Raw genomic sequence first — 7,452 nt, forward strand, 5'->3', positions numbered from 1 at the left:
CCCTGACACGATGATTTTATCTTTTTTTTTTTACTAAACGAAAATGGCAGTTCACCCCCGTATGCAAGGGTGTAATTTTATATCTCTTTGTGGGGGCATATGCACCCACAATCCTGAATTATGCCCCCACAATGATGAAAATGCACCCACAAGTCTCTTACAACTTGCAAGCGTCCTTTCGAGAGCACGGTGCCCTTCGCATGCTCTAACGGCGTCCTCCTGACCGTCTCGCGTTAATGGATAATATAGCGTTTTTAATCACTCGGCGCCCTTCTGGGAGAATGGCACACTTTTGACAGCACCGCGCCATTCTCATGGTCTAAGGGCGCCCTCCTGACCGTCTCGCGTCCTTAGGTCTCTGTTCACCGTGCATCCCTCGACTGTTCGGCGCCCTTCTGGCCTCTCAGCGCCCCTGAACCACATAGCGTTTTCAATCATTCGGCGCCCTTTTACGAGAATGGCGCCCTTTTCATGATCTCATGGCGCCCTCGTAACCATCTCGCGCCCCCACGTCCCCACCAACGTAGCACTACTGACTGTGCGGCGCCCTTCTGGCCTCTTAGCGCCCCTGGACCTCATAGCGTTTTCAATCACTCGGCGCCCTCCTAAGAGAATGGCGCCCTTTTCATCGTCTCACGGCGCCCTCGTAAACGTCTGGCGCCTCCACATTTGGTGCCCCTCCTACTGGATGGCGCCTCTCTACATCTTTTTTACGTCCTTCCGGTCAGTTTCCACTTTTAAGCGTGCATTTGCTTAGTCAGACACGTCACTTGAAGCGCCCTTCGGCTAGCAATGTTATCAAATTCGGTGTTAATTTAGGCTCCCACATAAAGAATATCCATCGCGCCCCAAAACGGCCTGGCGCAGGGCGCCCCTACAGCTGGGCACCCACAATCATTTTAGGAAAATTACACCCCTGCCCGTATGTGTGGTTAACTTTAAGCTGATCCGCCTCAAGTACCTATGTGTTTGTCTCTTCCTTATTGTCGTTTGATAAATTCCATTTATCCTACATGTATCAAATTCCCAAGAAGCCATCGCAGTACTAATCAGTGGCGAATCCCAGGGGGGGGGAGGTCACATGGGTCATGACTTAGGGCCTGGGGTCACCACATGCCTGCCAGGAGCACCACAGGCCTGACAGCCGACAGGGGCACCACAGGCCCGCCAGGGGTACCACAGGTCACGGGCCTGTCAGTGGCACCACAGGCCTGTCAGGAGCACCATCGGCCTAGCAAAAGCACTACAGGTCTTCCAGGGGCACCACAGACCTGCCAGTGGCACCAGAGGCCTGCCAGTGGCACCAGAGGCCTGCCAGTGGCACCAGAGGCCTGCCAGGGGCACTATCGGCTTCGCAGGGGAACCACCGGCCTCGCAAGGGCACCATGGGCCTGTCAAGGGCACCACAAGCCTGTCGCTGGCACTTTAGGATTGTCAGGGGCACCACAAACCTGTCAAGGGCACCTGCGTTCTAACAGGGGCACCACGGGCTCGCCAGGGGCACCACAGACCTGCCAAGGCCCAGGGACATCACAGGCCTAGCAAGGACACCACAGGCCTGTCAGGGGCACCACGGGCCTGTCAGGGCCCATGGGCACCTAAGTCATGTCAGGGCCCACCGTAGGCTTGTCAGGGGGCAGGGTAGGTAGGTACCATAGTCTTTCCAGGGGCACCAGCGGCCTAGCAGGGGCACCAGTCATCACATGACTAACCAAAAATAAAGAAAATAAAAAAAAACTGAAAATAGGGCACCACCAAAATTAAGTGGCCGAAATCCGTTGAGGTTTTAATTTTGGATATAGGTAGGGGCACCACTTCGATTCATGACCCTCCCTTTGGAGTTTTCCCGAATCCGCCCCTGGTACTAATACATCAAATTTAAGGGGGGCACCTTGCTATTGGTGCCCCCCTTGCAGAATTCCAGGGGGGCACGGTGCCCCGGTGCCCCCCCCATTCCGCCGCCTATGGTCTGCGTATAACACGCCCTACTGGGGGGGGGGGGGGCTCTCCATAGCCCCCCTCCTAACTCCGAAACTACTGGGCCGATCGTCAAAATTCAAACGGCGTCTGATAGCCCCGGAAAAACTGTCGAGCGAAACCTAATTTCATTTACCTCGACGTCACTGATGACGTCACAGGTCAGGTCAAAGTAAAAAATATTAGCATTTTGGCTTGTTCACATTTTGGGCTCTGGCCGCCGTCTTACAAGTCAGATCAGGCTCATTTCTGGTTTCCAAACTCGTGAACAGATGCTCTAGATACCTCAAGGGTACCAAACTTGTACTTTGATTTTCAGGTCAGGGTCAGGTCATCACAGGTCACGGAAATATTATATCATGCGTCGATCACATGACACATGTTTTATGGTCTATTTAGGCCATATATTTCGAATTTGATGTCGTCTGAGTCATTAGAGGTCATTTTGAGTCGAATTTAGCTTAGGTCAGGTCACTTTCAGGTCAAAAAAGGTCAAATTTTGAAGTTAAAATTTTTCAACAAAAAAGGTGTCTAATGGATGCAGTTTGAGCTCAAGAACACGTTGGTGCTATTTATATTGGTGTACGATGTCAAATACGTACTGAAAAATTGATTTGAAAAATTAATAATTGTGAATTTTTTGCAATAATGCGTATAACTTGGCCATTTTTGAAGATATTTAGCTAAAACTTTCTAGACTTAGTCATAAGCATGCGTTCAGTGACATATGTTCCGGTTTTTTCGAAAAGTCAAAAACTTTTTGATAAAAATATAAAAAATACAAATTTTGAATATTATTATTTAACACTTTCGAAATTTTCAAAATTTTGAAAATCCGAGATAGCAGTTTGAGAGCGCAGTCAATTCTGATTCCTTTCATGCAAACATATTCGATCTAGCTTAAAAACTGAGCTCTTAGGAGCGATTGCCGTGGTTCAATGTTTTGCGTCGAAATCGGCCGAACATGATGTCACTCTGACGTCATTTCCCGCCGACCTATGGTAGCTACGAAGTTCAAAGTTTGACACAAGGTGTCAAATTGATGCAGCCGAAGGTACTGAAAGTTTGGCGTCGATACGTCAAGTGGTTTGGAAGTTATTGCAGAAAAACGGGAGGGGGCTATGAATAGCCCCCCCCCCCCCCCCAGTGGGGCGCGGGTTAAGCCTCTCAGCAAGGAAGTACGACAGCGGACAGAGGCGGTGCATTCATCGGTCTGCCTCCACCCGTTAGAGACAAGGTTAATTGCTTCGTTTAGCGCTAGTTATAAACACAGACCCATGTCTTATATGGCCATTTAACACCGTTTTCACGGGCGCCACGATTCTTGCTGTTCATCCTTGCAGCCTAACGATGACACATTCATCCTGCGCGCAGGACGTCTTCCTTTCGATGAGAGATGACATTTCCGGCTGAGCATCTTTTGAAAATCTTCAATGATTGAATAACCTGACAGTAAATGTTGACTGTGGACCGTGTGTTACAATTCACTTTATGTAATTACGTCGTGTTTATCAACTTCTCCTTAAAAAATGCAGCGTTTTTCTTAACCCTCCCTCGCACGACCAGGCCATTTCTCATAACACGAACGACCAGGGGGGGGGGGGGTTGTTACGACCCCCCCCTGGCGTTTCGAAACGGAAGGTCGTAGAGCTTAGCGGAAAAAACCAACGGATTGCTCTCAACGAGATCTCGCGATTGGTGGTATATTTTTTGGTCCTAGGTCAACATTTGACATACTTATGACCGGTCAAAGGTCAAATTTTCCGAAAAAAAAAATCATTTTTTCAACTTTCTGCGGCGATTGCGGCAAAACGGTGGGAGATATCGACTTGAAACCTTCACTATCGTGTTTCTTGATCAATTCTCTATCGTTTGGTATGTATTTCGTTTCCCTAGCTCTAAAAATGGCGCGTTGGGAGCGCCGGAAGTCGGCAAGGTCACAGTCGGCGGCAGAAATTCGAAAAATCAAAATTTAAATTTTTGAAATCTGATTGTATTTTTGGATTTGGGAGGTCCATTTGCTCCCTATAGAAGCTAATATTGCTGCATATTCCCATTGAGGTGACAAGAATTAGCAAAATAGTGGTTCGGGCGCTTTTCAAAAATAGTACCGGACGCTGTTCCTCTTGTGACGTCATAGCTCCGTGACCTGACCTGACCCGGTCAATTTTCTTGCACCACACGATAGCCAATGCTTGCCCCAACATGCATGGGAAGTTTCATCATGATCCATCAAACAATGTGGGTATCACCGGCAGAAAACCTAGGGATTCGGCGCACACGTTTGGTAACTGTCGGCCGGAGGCTGTACCTCTTATGACGTCATAACTCCGTGACCTGACATGACCCGATCAATTCTTTTTCGGCAAAAGATGCGCAAAGGTTGCTTTAGAGGGTATTGAAAATTTCAGCCCGCTACGACAAGCCGTTTAGCGTGCACTTCGAAAAAACCTCAGGGGGGGGGGTTGATACAACCCCCCCCCCCTAGGCGTTCTAGGGTTAAAGTAACTTATGTCAACATAACCATTCTTCGAATGATCTCACTTGCAGCCTGCAGACAAACAACAGCGACAACGTACTTCAGTAGAAAGAAAAGATTTCTCTTTTCTTTCTAACTAGATCTTGCAGAGCATTTCTCAGAGCAAGATCTAAGGAAAGATTAAGTTAAGATAGGCAACGAGTTCAATGTGGGCATAACGTGCTTTTAAATCCTATTTGCCACCCGCCCCCCACCCTCACCCCACCCCCAAACCTCAAAAAAAAAGAAAAAAAAGCGAAGGAATGGGATGCATGACTGATGGTTGGATAGTATATGGAAACGTTTGCCATTCATGGTTTACTAGTCACCTCGTCTCTGGTCGTTTGTCACCATTTTTCTTTTGACTGCTGCTCAGATAAGCATTAGATATTTATAAACGGAAAGATCTGTCTAAACAAACTCAACGCAACTCTCTTCGCCTTCATCGGCACTCGCCGCTTGCATCATATGCTCCGAATAGTGATTCGTTTTGCCTTCCGCTCACGAGTTCCGCAGCCTCCGATAACAGCGGTCATCGGTGCCATTTGTTTTCACAGAGCTGCTGTCGCCGCCGGGGAAGCGGAGGATGGACGGCGCCCCAGGGACCGCACCCACTAAATGCCTTCGTCGGTCTCAAACAGACTGCAGCTATCGTCGATGGAGATGACGCAACCGCAGACATTATTGTCGGCACTTGCTGTCCGCTATATACGGGCGCGGGCATGCGCGCCGAATGCTTATTACTTATGATGGTTCTAATGGCATTTAGTATATTTGTTTCTTCTCTCGATGAACAACAAAGTCTCTCTTCAGTTTTCAGTGTGTTTTCATTTGTGTTTTTTTTTTGTCCCCATCTTTCAGTGTGTTTGCATTCCTATATTGCATCGGCTCTCTTTGCCTCTCTCTCTCTCTCTCTCTCTCTCTCTCTCTCTCTCTCTCTCTCTCTCTCTCTCTCTCTCTCTCTCTCTCTCTCTCTCTCTCTCTCTCTCTCTCTCTCTCTCTCTCCGCCATCTATCCACCGATCCGGTGCGAAGTCACGATGTATGTGCGTTGAGGTGGTCGTGAGTGGCTCATTTCTCACAGGTTAGACCACCACCTCCCTCTCTTTGCACACACTTCAACTCTCCGAGTCACCGCTATTTGTTCTGGCGATGCTCCTTACAGGCGGTAAATGCAGCGACCGACCCTGAAGGTAGCGTGAAGGTCGAGGGAGAACAATGAAGGGAAGGAGTGTGAGAGCTATCAATGTCTTTTCAGAGGCAGTAAGAATCGGTTAAAGGCAGCGAAAGGTGATGATGCAAGATGAGCAAATATAACAGTTAATCCTTGCATTTATCAAACATTAGAAGAACATTTAAATCTACGTAATTAGATAGACACAATTCGGCCTGGTTGTGTGCTTTTTACGCAAACAGACAAACAAACTACACGCGCTGTGATTTTATGTCAATGTTGTGAAATGAACAGCTTCGGCCTACCCTTTCTGATCTACGGGTACGTCTTCCAAGGCTGACTACGTTTCCAGGTTATACCGCTTCCCGGATATGACAGTCCGGTGAGATACTGGATTTCATTCAGCGAATCACTGGCGACCCGTTACTCGGTGACTGCGTACAGCGTAAACATGGGCGACAGGACGAACATGAAGCCTGTCAATCACAGTGGCCAAGTCAACCGGTCATCAGGTCCTCCAGATAACGATTCGTAGGAGAGGAGAGGAACAGGACAGAGAGGGGAAGTGGGGAGGAGAAGGAGGTGTCCGGTGGAAGGATGCAACGGACCCACACAGCCATCGAGGAAATCAACAGGCTTACGTCAGATAGATAGATCCGGAAGAGCATGGATTTATCACAGCAGTTTCGCCTTGGACGTCCTCTCTTGGGATTTGTGAACACTTGTATGAAAACACATTTCAAAGAGCGATTCTTTTTGCACTATCACCTTGCGTTTCATCAGGTCAACACTTATAGACGGTTCGTCGAAGTGAACCCTCACTTACTCTTACTTCCCTGAAACCACAGTTCTTCGGTATAATACGCTGCTGTCGCTTGCATGCAACCCCAACTCTCCACACCAACCAGAGATACTGGTAGCTGCGGCAGTTGAGGATGACACCAGTGAGCTCTGATTTCACCTGGTGATTCGGTCACCCACTCCCCCACCCTTATTTGACACCGAAAAGGCCCTCAGCCCATCCCAGGACCCCGCAGGCTGATCGGCGCGAGCGTGTGGTTACTCGTGAGGTCGTTTCGTCCCACAGTCGCGCAGCGCGGTGGGAAATCAGCATAACGCAATTGAAATTCTCGACGTGGTGCTGGGCGATGATCGGTAATGGCTAGGACGAGCAAGCGACGCCAAGGATGGCTATCATGCACAGATAGCAGACATTAGCGGCAGACTACTCTGGCCACGACCTTCTCTGCACGGAAACGCTGCGTCATCGTATCTGCATAATATTTGGGGGTTCAGTTTTGTTTATCCGTCATGACAGTCACCAACATCGATAGTTTCTTATCATACGTATCGCATCGCAGAAGAGGACATTAGCAAAGCTATTCAATTGGTGGCCGGTGGACTAGGATAACCTGCATCTCGACTGTTGAGGTACGGCAAAAAAAGGGACAGGGATGTCTGTTAGCAAATATATGTACTGTAAATTTCACTATAAAACTGTTGCTTTACACTTTAAAAATGTTTAAAACTATTGTGTGTCGTTTCTCCAAACCCACAAATGGAAAAAGCACAATCAAGTGATGGTGCCACAATCTCAGATGCGTATAAGCTAAGGAAATGTTAACGCTGTTTTTTTTTTTCTTTTTTCATACGAAAAGTAATTCAGTGCTCACTGCTCAGTAAAAAAGAGAAATGAATCTGAAATTCGCTAGAGTATCGACTAATAAGCTTTGGAATTTAATGAAATTCTTTGCTTTTCTCGAACACTTTTCTGATTTGGATGC

The sequence above is a fragment of the Amphibalanus amphitrite genome, unplaced genomic scaffold (assembly GCF_019059575.1).
Source record: "Amphibalanus amphitrite isolate SeventyFive unplaced genomic scaffold, NRLGWU_Aamphi_draft 000555F_arrow, whole genome shotgun sequence".
Lineage (NCBI taxonomy): Eukaryota > Metazoa > Arthropoda > Thecostraca > Balanomorpha > Balanidae > Amphibalanus > Amphibalanus amphitrite.